The 10,258-nt window shown below is 38.1% G+C and overlaps 6 non-coding genes across 6 annotated transcripts; all 6 read left to right on the top strand.

Annotated features, from left to right (window-relative positions):
- The first annotated feature begins 271 nt into the window (after positions 1 to 271).
- Positions 272 to 359, top strand: TRNAR-UCU. Its single transcript is given in 2 exon segments — positions 272 to 308; positions 324 to 359. It is a non-coding gene; the product is annotated as a tRNA-Arg (tRNA).
- Positions 360 to 1,130: 771 nt separating this feature from the next.
- Positions 1,131 to 1,218, top strand: TRNAR-UCU. The gene is given in 2 exon segments: positions 1,131 to 1,167; positions 1,183 to 1,218. It is a non-coding gene; the product is annotated as a tRNA-Arg (tRNA).
- Positions 1,219 to 2,848: 1,630 nt separating this feature from the next.
- TRNAR-UCU lies at positions 2,849 to 2,936 on the top strand. The gene is given in 2 exon segments: positions 2,849 to 2,885; positions 2,901 to 2,936. It is a non-coding gene; the product is annotated as a tRNA-Arg (tRNA).
- Positions 2,937 to 3,691: 755 nt separating this feature from the next.
- Positions 3,692 to 3,779, top strand: TRNAR-UCU. Its single transcript is given in 2 exon segments — positions 3,692 to 3,728; positions 3,745 to 3,779. It is a non-coding gene; the product is annotated as a tRNA-Arg (tRNA).
- A 771-nt stretch (positions 3,780 to 4,550) lies between these two features.
- TRNAR-UCU lies at positions 4,551 to 4,638 on the top strand. The gene is given in 2 exon segments: positions 4,551 to 4,587; positions 4,603 to 4,638. It is a non-coding gene; the product is annotated as a tRNA-Arg (tRNA).
- A 771-nt stretch (positions 4,639 to 5,409) lies between these two features.
- On the top strand, positions 5,410 to 5,497 carry TRNAR-UCU. The gene is given in 2 exon segments: positions 5,410 to 5,446; positions 5,462 to 5,497. It is a non-coding gene; the product is annotated as a tRNA-Arg (tRNA).
- The last annotated feature ends 4,761 nt before the right edge of the window (positions 5,498 to 10,258 follow it).

Below are 10,258 nucleotides of genomic sequence, written 5' to 3'. Positions count from 1 at the left end.
AATCTATACAAACAGTGCTTATTAAAAATTGGTGCATTTCTAAATTAGCATTAGTTAAAGAACGGGAGAAAGCAAAGCATAGGTACCTATGGGGAACAGCAAGTTTGTAAGTGCCTATCCTGTTTAATTATTGACTAAGAACACCTTTTCTTTGATATTCTTCCAACATATCTTGATTGATCCGTTTTGAAGGGATTACAATCCCTTCCATTCCAATGGACCGATTTTGGTCAAATACGTTGACTGCCACAAGAACAAAAGTGTGCTTACTGGCTCTGTGGCGCAATGGATAGCGCATTGGACTTCTAGAATAAGCTGTAGTGATTCAAAGGTTGTGGGTTCGAGTCCCACCAGAGTCGGCTTTTGTATCACACGTCTAATTAGAACTTTGTCGATAAGATCCGATTATCGTAAATTGAGACAAACGAAAAACTCTAGACAGCAGCCGTGGGCACGAGTGTTCAGCTAAAACTTACCTGGTCCTTTCTTTTTCTGAGTAAAGTATGAGGACAGCTCCCTTTGGTTCATTTTTAAGATGACTGTTATTGCATAGTACTGAAAATGCTGTATTCATCTAGATCTATCTTGTAACTAAGAAGTGAAATGAGCCATTTAAAGCTGAGCTTTTCTCGAATGTCTCTAAAAGATTGCCCACTTGAAGATATTTTTCAGAATTCCTAAATTTACAAAAATCAAGAATTATTTGTATTAAAACTCGTCAAAAGTCTTGGGAAACCAGGCCAAGAGGAGGTTAATTAGTGCAACCGATCTCACATGGTATGTTCATAATAGCATTGATATTCAAGGTTTTTAGGTTCAAATCCCTCCAGAGTCAAATCTGATAAGAATTATGAAGATAAATCTATACAAACAGTGCTTGTTAAAAATTGGTGCATTTCTAAATTAGCATTAGTTAAAGAACGGGAGAAAGCAAAGCATAGGTACCTATGGGGAACGGCAAGTTTGTAAGTGCCTATCCTGTTTAATTATTGACTAAGAACACCTGTTCTTTCATATTCTTCCAACATATCTTGATTGATCCGTTTTGAAGGGATTACAATCCCTTCCATTCCAATGGACCGATTTTGGTCAAATACGTTGACTGCCACAAGAACAAAAGTGTGCTTACTGGCTCTGTGGCGCAATGGATAGCGCATTGGACTTCTAGAATAAGCTGTAGTGATTCAAAGGTTGTGGGTTCGAGTCCCACCAGAGTCGGCTTTTGTATCACACGTCTAATTAGAACTTTGTCGATAGCATCCGATTATCGTAAATTGAGACAAACGAAAAACTCTAGACAGCAGCCGTGGGCACGAGTGTTCAGCTAAAACTTACCTGGTCCTTTCTTTTTCTGAGTAAAGTATGAGGACAGCTCCCTTTGGTTCATTTTTAAGATGACTGTTATTGCATAGTACTGAAAATGCTGTATTCATCTAGATCTATCTTGTAACTAAGAAGTGAAATGAGCCATTTAAAGCTGAGCTTTTCTCGAATGTCTCTAAAAGATTGCCCACTTGAAGATATTTTTCAGAATTCCTAAATTTACAAAAATCAAGAATTATTTGTATTAAAACTCGTCAAAAGTCTTGGGAAACCAGGCCAAGAGGAGGTTAATTAGTGCAACCGATCTCACCTGGTATGTTCATAATAGCATTGATATTCAAGGTTTTTAGGTTCAAATCCCTCCAGAGTCAAATCTGATAAGAATTATGAAGATGAATCTATACAAACAGTGCTTGTTAAAAATTGGTGCATTTCTAAATTAGCATTAGTTAAAGAACGGGAGAAAGCAAAGCATAGGTACCTATGGGGAACGGCAAGTTTGTAAGTGCCTATCCTGTTTAATTATTGACTAAGAACACCTGCTCTTTCATATTCTTCCAACATATCTTGATTGATCCGTTTTGAAGGGATTACAATCCCTTCCATTCCAATGGACCGATTTTGGTCAAATACGTTGACTGCCACAAGAACAAAACTGTGCTTACTGGCTCTGTGGCGCAATGGATAGCCAATTGGACTTCTAGAATAAGCTGTAGTGATTCAAAGGTTGTGGGTTCGAGTCCCACCAGAGTCGGCTTTTGTATCACACGTCTAATTAGAACTTTGTCGATAGCATCCGATTATCGTAAATTGAGACAAACGAAAAACTCTAGACAGCAGCCGTGGGCACGAGTGTTCAGCTAAAACTTACCTGGTCCTTTCTTTTTCTGAGTAAAGTATGAGGACAGCTCCCTTTGGTTCATTTTTAAGATGACTGTTATTGCATAGCACTGAAAATGCTGTATTCATCTAGATCTATCTTGTAACTAAGAAGTGAAATGAGCCATTTAAAGCTGAGCTTTTCTTGAATGTCTCTAAAAGATTACCCACTTGAAGATATTTTTCAGAATTCCTAAATTTACAAAAATCAAGAATTATTTGTATTAAAACTCGTCAAAAGTCTTGGGAAACCAGGCCAAGAGGAGGTTAATTAGTGCAACCGATCTCACCTGGTATGTTCATAATAGCATTGATATTCAAGGTTTTTAGGTTCAAATCCCTCCAGAGTCAAATCTGATAAGAATTATGAAGATAAATCTATACAAACAGTGCTTATTAAAAATTGGTGCATTTCTAAATTAGCATTAGTTAAAGAACGGGAGAAAGCAAAGCATAGGTACCTATGGGGAACAGCAAGTTTGTAAGTGCCTATCCTGTTTAATAATTGACTAAGAACACCTTTTCTTTGATATTCTTCCAACATATCTTGATTGATCCGTTTTGAAGGGATTCCAATCCCTTCCAATCCAATGGACCGATTTTGGTCAAATACGTTGACTGCCACAAGAACAAAAGTGTGCTTACTGGCTCTGTGGCGCAATGGATAGCGCATTGGACTTCTAGAATAAGCTGTAGTGATTCAAAGGTTGTGTGTTCGAGTCCCACCAGAGTCGGCTTTTGTATCACACGTCTAATTAGAACTTTGTCGATAAGATCCGATTATCGTAAATTGAGACAAACAAAAAACTCTAGACAGCAGCCGTGGGCACGAGTGTTCAGCTAAAACTTACCTGGTCCTTTCTTTTTCTGAGTAAAGTATGAGGACAGCTCCCTTTGGTTCATTTTTAAGATGACTGTTATTGCATAGTACTGAAAATGCTGTATTCATCTAGATCTATCTTGTAACTAAGAAGTGAAATGAGCCATTTAAAGCTGAGCTTTTCTCGAATGTCTCTAAAAGATTGCCCACTTGAAGATATTTTTCAGAATTCCTAAATTTACAAAAATCAAGAATTATTTGTATTAAAACTCGTCAAAAGTCTTGGGAAACCAGGCCAAGAGGAGGTTAATTAGTGCAACCGATCTCACCTGGTATGTTCATAATAGCATTGATATTCAAGGTTTTTAGGGTCAAATCTGATAAGAATTATGAAGATGAATCTATACAAACAGTGCTTGTTAAAAATTGGTGCATTTCTAAATTAGCATTAGTTAAAGAACGGGAGAAAGCAAAGCATAGGTACCTATGGGGAACGGCAAGTTTGTAAGTGCCTATCCTGTTTAATTATTGACTAAGAACACCTGCTCTTTCATATTCTTCCAACATATCTTGATTGATCCGTTTTGAAGGGATTACAATCCCTTCCATTCCAATGGACCGATTTTGGTCAAATACGTTGACTGCCACAAGAACAAAAGTGTGCTTACTGGCTCTGTGGCGCAATGGATAGCGCATTGGACTTCTAGAATAAGCTGTAGTGATTCCAAGGTTGTGGGTTCGAGTCCCACCAGAGTCGGCTTTTGTATCACACGTCTAATTAGAACTTTGTCGATAGCATCCGATTATCGTAAATTGAGACAAACGAAAAACTCTAGACAGCAGCCGTGGGCACGAGTGTTCAGCTAAAACTTACCTGGTCCTTTCTTTTTCTGAGTAAAGTATGAGGACAGCTCCCTTTGGTTCATTTTTAAGATGACTGTTATTGCATAGTACTGAAAATGCTGGATTCATCTAGATCTATCTTGTAACTAAGAAGTGAAATGAGCCATTTAAAGCTGAGCTTTTCTCGAATGTCTCTAAAAGATTGCCCACTTGAAGATATTTTTCAGAATTCCTAAATTTACAAAAATCAAGAATTATTTGTATTAAAACTCGTCAAAAGTCTTGGGAAACCAGGCCAAGAGGAGGTTAATTAGTGCAACCGATCTCACCTGGTATGTTCATAATAGCATTGATATTCAAGGTTTTTAGGTTCAAATCCCTCCAGAGTCAAATCTGATAAGAATTATGAAGATGAATCTATACAAACAGTGCTTGTTAAAAATTGGTGCATTTCTAAATTAGCATTAGTTAAAGAACGGGAAAAAGCAAAGCATAAGTACCTATGGGGAACGGCAAGTTTGTAAGTGCCTATCCTGTTTAATTATTGACTAAGAACACCTGTTCTTTCATATTCTTCCAACATATCTTGATTGATCCGTTTTGAAGGGATTACAATCCCTTTCAATTCAATGGACCGATTTTGGTCAAATACATTGACTGCCACAAGAACAAAACTGTGCTTACTGGCTCTGTGGCGCAATGGATAGCCCATTGGACTTCTAGAATAAGCTGTAGTGATTCAAAGGTTGTGGGTTCGAGTCCCACCAGAGTCGGCTTTTGTATCACACGTCTAATTAGAACTTTGTCGATAAGATCCGATTATCGTAAATTGAGACAAACGAAAAACTCTAGACAGCAGCCGTGGGCACGAGTGTTCAGCTAAAACTTACCTGGTCCTTTCTTTTTCTGAGTAAAGTATGAGGACAGCTCCCTTTGGTTCATTTTTAAGATGACTGTTATTGCATAGTACTGAAAATGCTGTATTCATCTAGATCTATCTTGTAACTAAGAAGTGAAATGAGCCATTTAAAGCTGAGCTTTTCTCGAATGTCTCTAAAAGATTACCCACTTGAAGATATTTTTCAGAATTCCTAAATTTACAAAAATCAAGAATTATTTGTATTAAAACTCGTCAAAAGTCTTGGGAAACCAGGCCAAGAGGAGGTTAATTAGTGCAACCTATCTCACCTGGTATGTTCATAATAGCATTGATATTCAAGGTTTTTAGGTTCAAATCCCTCCAGAGTCAAATCTGATAAGAATTATGAAGATAAATCTATACAAACAGTGCTTATTAAAAATTGGTGCATTTCTAAATTAGCATTAGTTAAAGAACGGGAGAAAGCAAAGCATAGGTACCTATAGGGAACAGCAAGTTTGCAAGTGCCTATCCTGTTTAATAATTGACTAAGAACACCTTTTCTTTGATATTCTTCCAACATATCTTGATTGATCCGTTTTGAAGGAATTACAATCCCTTCCAATCCACTGGACCGATTTTGGTCAAATACGTTGACTGCCACAAGAACAAAAGTGTGCTTACTGGCTCTGTGGCGCAATGGATAGCGCATTGGACTTCTAGAATAAGCTGTAGTGATTCAAAGGTTGTGTGTTCGAGTCCCACCAGAGTCGGCTTTTGTATCACACGTCTAATTAGAACTTTGTCGATAAGATCCGATTATCGTAAATTGAGACAAACAAAAAACTCTAGACAGCAGCCGTGGGCACGAGTGTTCAGCTTAAACTTACCTGGTCCTTTCTTTTTCTGAGTAAAGTATGAGGACAGCTCCCTTTGGTTCATTTTTAAGATGACTGTTATTGCATAGTACTGAAAATGCTGTATTCATCTAGATCTATCTTGTAACTAAGAAGTGAAATGAGCCATTTAAAGCTGAGCTTTTCTCGAATGTCTCTAAAAGATTGCCCACTTGAAGATATTTTTCAGAATTCCTAAATTTACAAAAATCAAGAATTATTTGTATTAAAACTCGACAAAAGTCTTGGGAAACCAGGCCAAGAGGAGGTTAATTAGTGCAACCGATCTCACCTGGTATGTTCATAATAGCATTGATATTCAAGGTTTTTAGGTTCAAATCCCTCCAGAGTCAAATCTGATAAGAATTATGAAGATAAATCTATACAAACAGTGCTTATTAAAAATTGATGCATTTCTAAATTAGCATTAGTTAAAGAACAGGAGAAAGCAAAGCATAGGTACCTATGGGGAACAGCAAGTTTGTAAGTGCCTATCCTGCGTACAAAAAAAACTAAAAAACACCAGAATACACAGAGAAATCACCAGGGTGAAAGATCTGGGGAACAAATTCCCTTATCACAGAATGAGATCCCAAAAGGGAAGAAAAGGGAAGGGGATAGGGATCGGCAGGGCTTATCAGACAGCTACTCAATCTCTGTAACAAACAGATATGAGGAGCTGTCTGATCAGCATTTTTTAGATCATACCCCAGCACATCACAGAGCACGAATACGGCACAGAGAAAGGACACCTCCCAATCACAGTTTAGAATCACTGACACATCACTACAATTTAAGACCCAAGAGCACTTATCAATACCAGAACACAGGGAAGGGACAACATCACATATCACAGAGACAGGATCACCATGCACCCCAAAAGATGAACCACATAGAACAAGTAAGATACCAACACTCAAGACACAGAGGAGGGTCAGAAAGACAAGACGAAGTAAGAGGAAGAGACACATATCACAAAAGACATCACTAGCAACGGATCTCAGCGCAATAATTAACTTAAGTTCAACCACCCTGACTAAAACCCAAAATAATCTGTTAGAGAAAGGTCTGAAGTTTGCCCCCACCAATAAGATGGATAAATTCTCTACGTATATAGGAGTACAAAAACTAATAAGGAATATCTGCCTCAAAAAATATTTTATCAAAAATCCAATTGTGAGGAATGAGAAAGTGATAGTTGAAAAAAACGTAAAAAAGACAAAAAACCCTAACAAAAACCTCCTAAAAAATAAATCAAATATGTTCCCAAGGAGTGAAATCAGTAAAGAAATAGGAGCCTTTCAGAAGTGTGTAGAGGAAGATATTTGCAAACTAAAAGCTAGACCAAGAGCCACAAACAATCTTACCAGAGGAGAGTTTGAGGCATTGAAACTACTACAAAAAAACCACTCCATCACTATACGCCCCGCGGATAAGGGAGGTGCGGTAGTGGTGATGGACACAATTAATTATAATAGGGAATGTCTCCGACAACTCTCAGATGGGGAGACCTATCAAAAATTGGGGGGAGACCCCCTTGAGAGATTTGAGTTGGAGCTCATGAGATACAGTATGGACGGATTGGATAATGGTACGATATCACAGCAGGAACTGGATTTCATTTTGGGCACGCATAGGAGGCTACCATGCTTCTACTGTCTGCCCAAAGTGCACAAAAATCCGAATGATCCCCCAGGACGCCCTATCGTCTCAGGGATTGGATCTATCACATCCAACCTGTCCAAATATATAGACGTACAGTTACAGCCAATAGTCAAGAAAACCAATTCCTATATTAAAGATACGACCCAAATCATACAGATTCTGGAAAACTTAGATGTCCAGTCTGAATGGATTATGGGTACACTTGATGTTCAGTCACTTTATACTGTGATTGATCATCACCAAGGAATTGATGCTGTAAAAATGCAATTAATAAGAGATGGCTCGTATGGAGCAATAAAAAAAGAGTTTATAACGAAAGGAATAGAGTATATCCTGAGCCACAACTACTTCTTTTTTGAGGGGGAATTCTTCCTGCAGAAGCGGGGTACCGCCATGGGGACCAGATTCGCCCCCAGCTATGCTAATTTATTCTTGGCCGAGTGGGAATATAACCACATCAAGCCAAGGCTGGGGACGGATCTGGCCCTGTGGCACCGTTATATAGATGATGTGATCTTCATCTGGAAAAAGAGTAAAGAAGAATTGGAAAAATTCCTAGAAACAATCAATATTAATAATTTAAATCTGGTCTTTACCTCAAACATACAGGAGAGCACCGAATTCTTGGATTTATTAATCACACAATCTGGTAATAAATATATATGTGAGACATTTTGTAAATCCACAGCTAGAAATAGTTATATTGATTTTTCTAGCTGTCACCTGCCGAAATGGCTGACAAATGTTCCCTCTGGTCAGTTCCGTAGGATTAAGCGGAACTGCACAGAGGGACATACTTTTGAGATGGAAGCCATTGAGATGAAAAGACAATTTATTGAGAAGGAATATCCTGAAAACTTAGTGGAGGAGTCACTCAACCAAATTAGGAAATTAGATAGAAGAGAGTTCTTTAATAAGGAGGACAATAAAGATAAAAATGAGATGGATAATGAGGAAGATAAAACACTAAATAAAGAAGCCATGAGAGTTGTTCTTCCATTTAATGAGAATTATAGGAAGATTCAGAAAATTATTAAAACCCATTGGCACCATGTGTTGAATGACAAAATTGTGGGACACTTACTCCCGACTGTTCCGACGATTACCTTCACTAGGGCACCCAATCTAGGTATCAAGGTGGCCCCTACCGTAAAACCGTGGAAACAGAATAAGTTGAGTTTTTCAGGAACTTGGCTGAGTTTGAAGGGTTTTTATAAATGTGGAAGGTGTATGGGTTGTAGAATGAATAAAAAACCCCGCCTGACGACTAATGTCCCCTCGACTCAGAACAACTATAATTGGGAGATAGAAGATTGTCTTACATGTGACTCCAGTGGAGTTATCTACCTTCTCCAGTGCCCCTGTAACAGACAATATATAGGACGTACCAAGAGGCCATTCAAAAAAAGAGTGGCCGAACATATTGCCAACATCAGGAAGGGGTACGATAAACATTCCCTATCTAAACATTATAAAGAGATGCATAATCAGGATCCATCAAGTCTGGTGTTTACGGCACTGGAGAAGGTGGAGAAACACTGGAGAGGCGGTGATTTTATCAGACAAATGTCTAGGATAGAATCCAGACGCATTTATGAATTTGGATCTCTACAACCGAAAGGCCTTAATTCGGAGTTGGAAATTTTTGGATTTATGTAGGTTGGATGTCTCGAGGCCGACGGCACGTCGCATGCTAGGCCGTCTATCGGCGCTGCGACGTGTCCTTGGCTCCGAGATACCCACCCTTCTTTCTCTATCAAATCCGAATAATTGTATCAAACTCTAGGATTCCTATGAAACTTTCAAGATTCCTCACATTTATTATTTATTGTTTTATATTCTTATATTGATATTTTAATCTTGAAAATTTGTTTAATAATATTTTATTATAAAAAGTCATTTTATAAGTGTTGGCAATCAGATATCAAGTTTATATTTCACATAATGATATATCACACCAATTGGGACATCTGGGCCAAAAAACGCATGTGTCCCCAAAAAACGCATAAAAAACGCATGGAAACTGCAAGAGGAAAAAAAAAAATTCTTTTTTTTTTTTTTTTTTTTCCCTCAAATCAAGGCTGTATAGAATCATCCCTTGATTATGTGGGAGGATTCCCTTGCAAACTGGGAGTAGCATGAACAACAGGTGTCCGAGATTTGGGAAGCAATCAAAGGAATGGATAAAAATGGAGGCAGAGCAGGCAGACACTTGACCACTGAGGAAGGGAGAGTGAATCTACCCGTAACGCGTATGGTGAAACAAGTGATGTACCTGCATTGAAAAGCCTCCGATAATACTGTATGGCCATACAGAAGAAAATCTCTACAGTAAAGGATTAACTATTCTTATCGTCGAAAGCTGCACCAAAGGAAATTGCGGAACAGAGTGGCAACTCCTGCGATCTTTGGAACTCCTGCGAAATTTAAACCAGCTTGCTGTATGGAGCGACTGAATAAGCCGGCAAATATTTAAAGCTCCATTGAAGCAATAGGGAGACAGCAGACGCTAGACGGTAAGCCAAACATCGATTTAAAGTTTTTTCCAATCCAAAGCTCATATCGAGCTTAAAAGGATCAGCTATAAGAGACTTTTCACATTATCAGGATTCCTGTGGACACTTTATGAACATATTGCGCTCCCAGTGAATACACCTACAACATTTTCAGTGACATTCAGTTTCCCAAATTGGGATAGAGCGCTAGAAGATAATACCCCCTCTTCCCAAATAACAGCATATACTTGAAGTTTCTTGGTGTGATATATATTATTGAATTTATCGACACTATTGAGTCATATGAATATAGTGTTGATCATATCTACCACAATATGTGACTGTAATGTTGTATATTATTGCTACATTGTTCTTATAAATTTTATTACTTGTATTTTATGGGGATTTAATAAATATTTTCTGCACATGTCAATTTGGTTGCCAAGTGTATGAGTGCTCGCTCATTACTCTATTACTA

This window comes from Bufo bufo, unplaced genomic scaffold (genome assembly GCF_905171765.1).
Source record: "Bufo bufo unplaced genomic scaffold, aBufBuf1.1, whole genome shotgun sequence".
NCBI lineage: Eukaryota > Metazoa > Chordata > Amphibia > Anura > Bufonidae > Bufo > Bufo bufo.
This window is presented reverse-complemented; position numbering and strand designations above follow the sequence as displayed.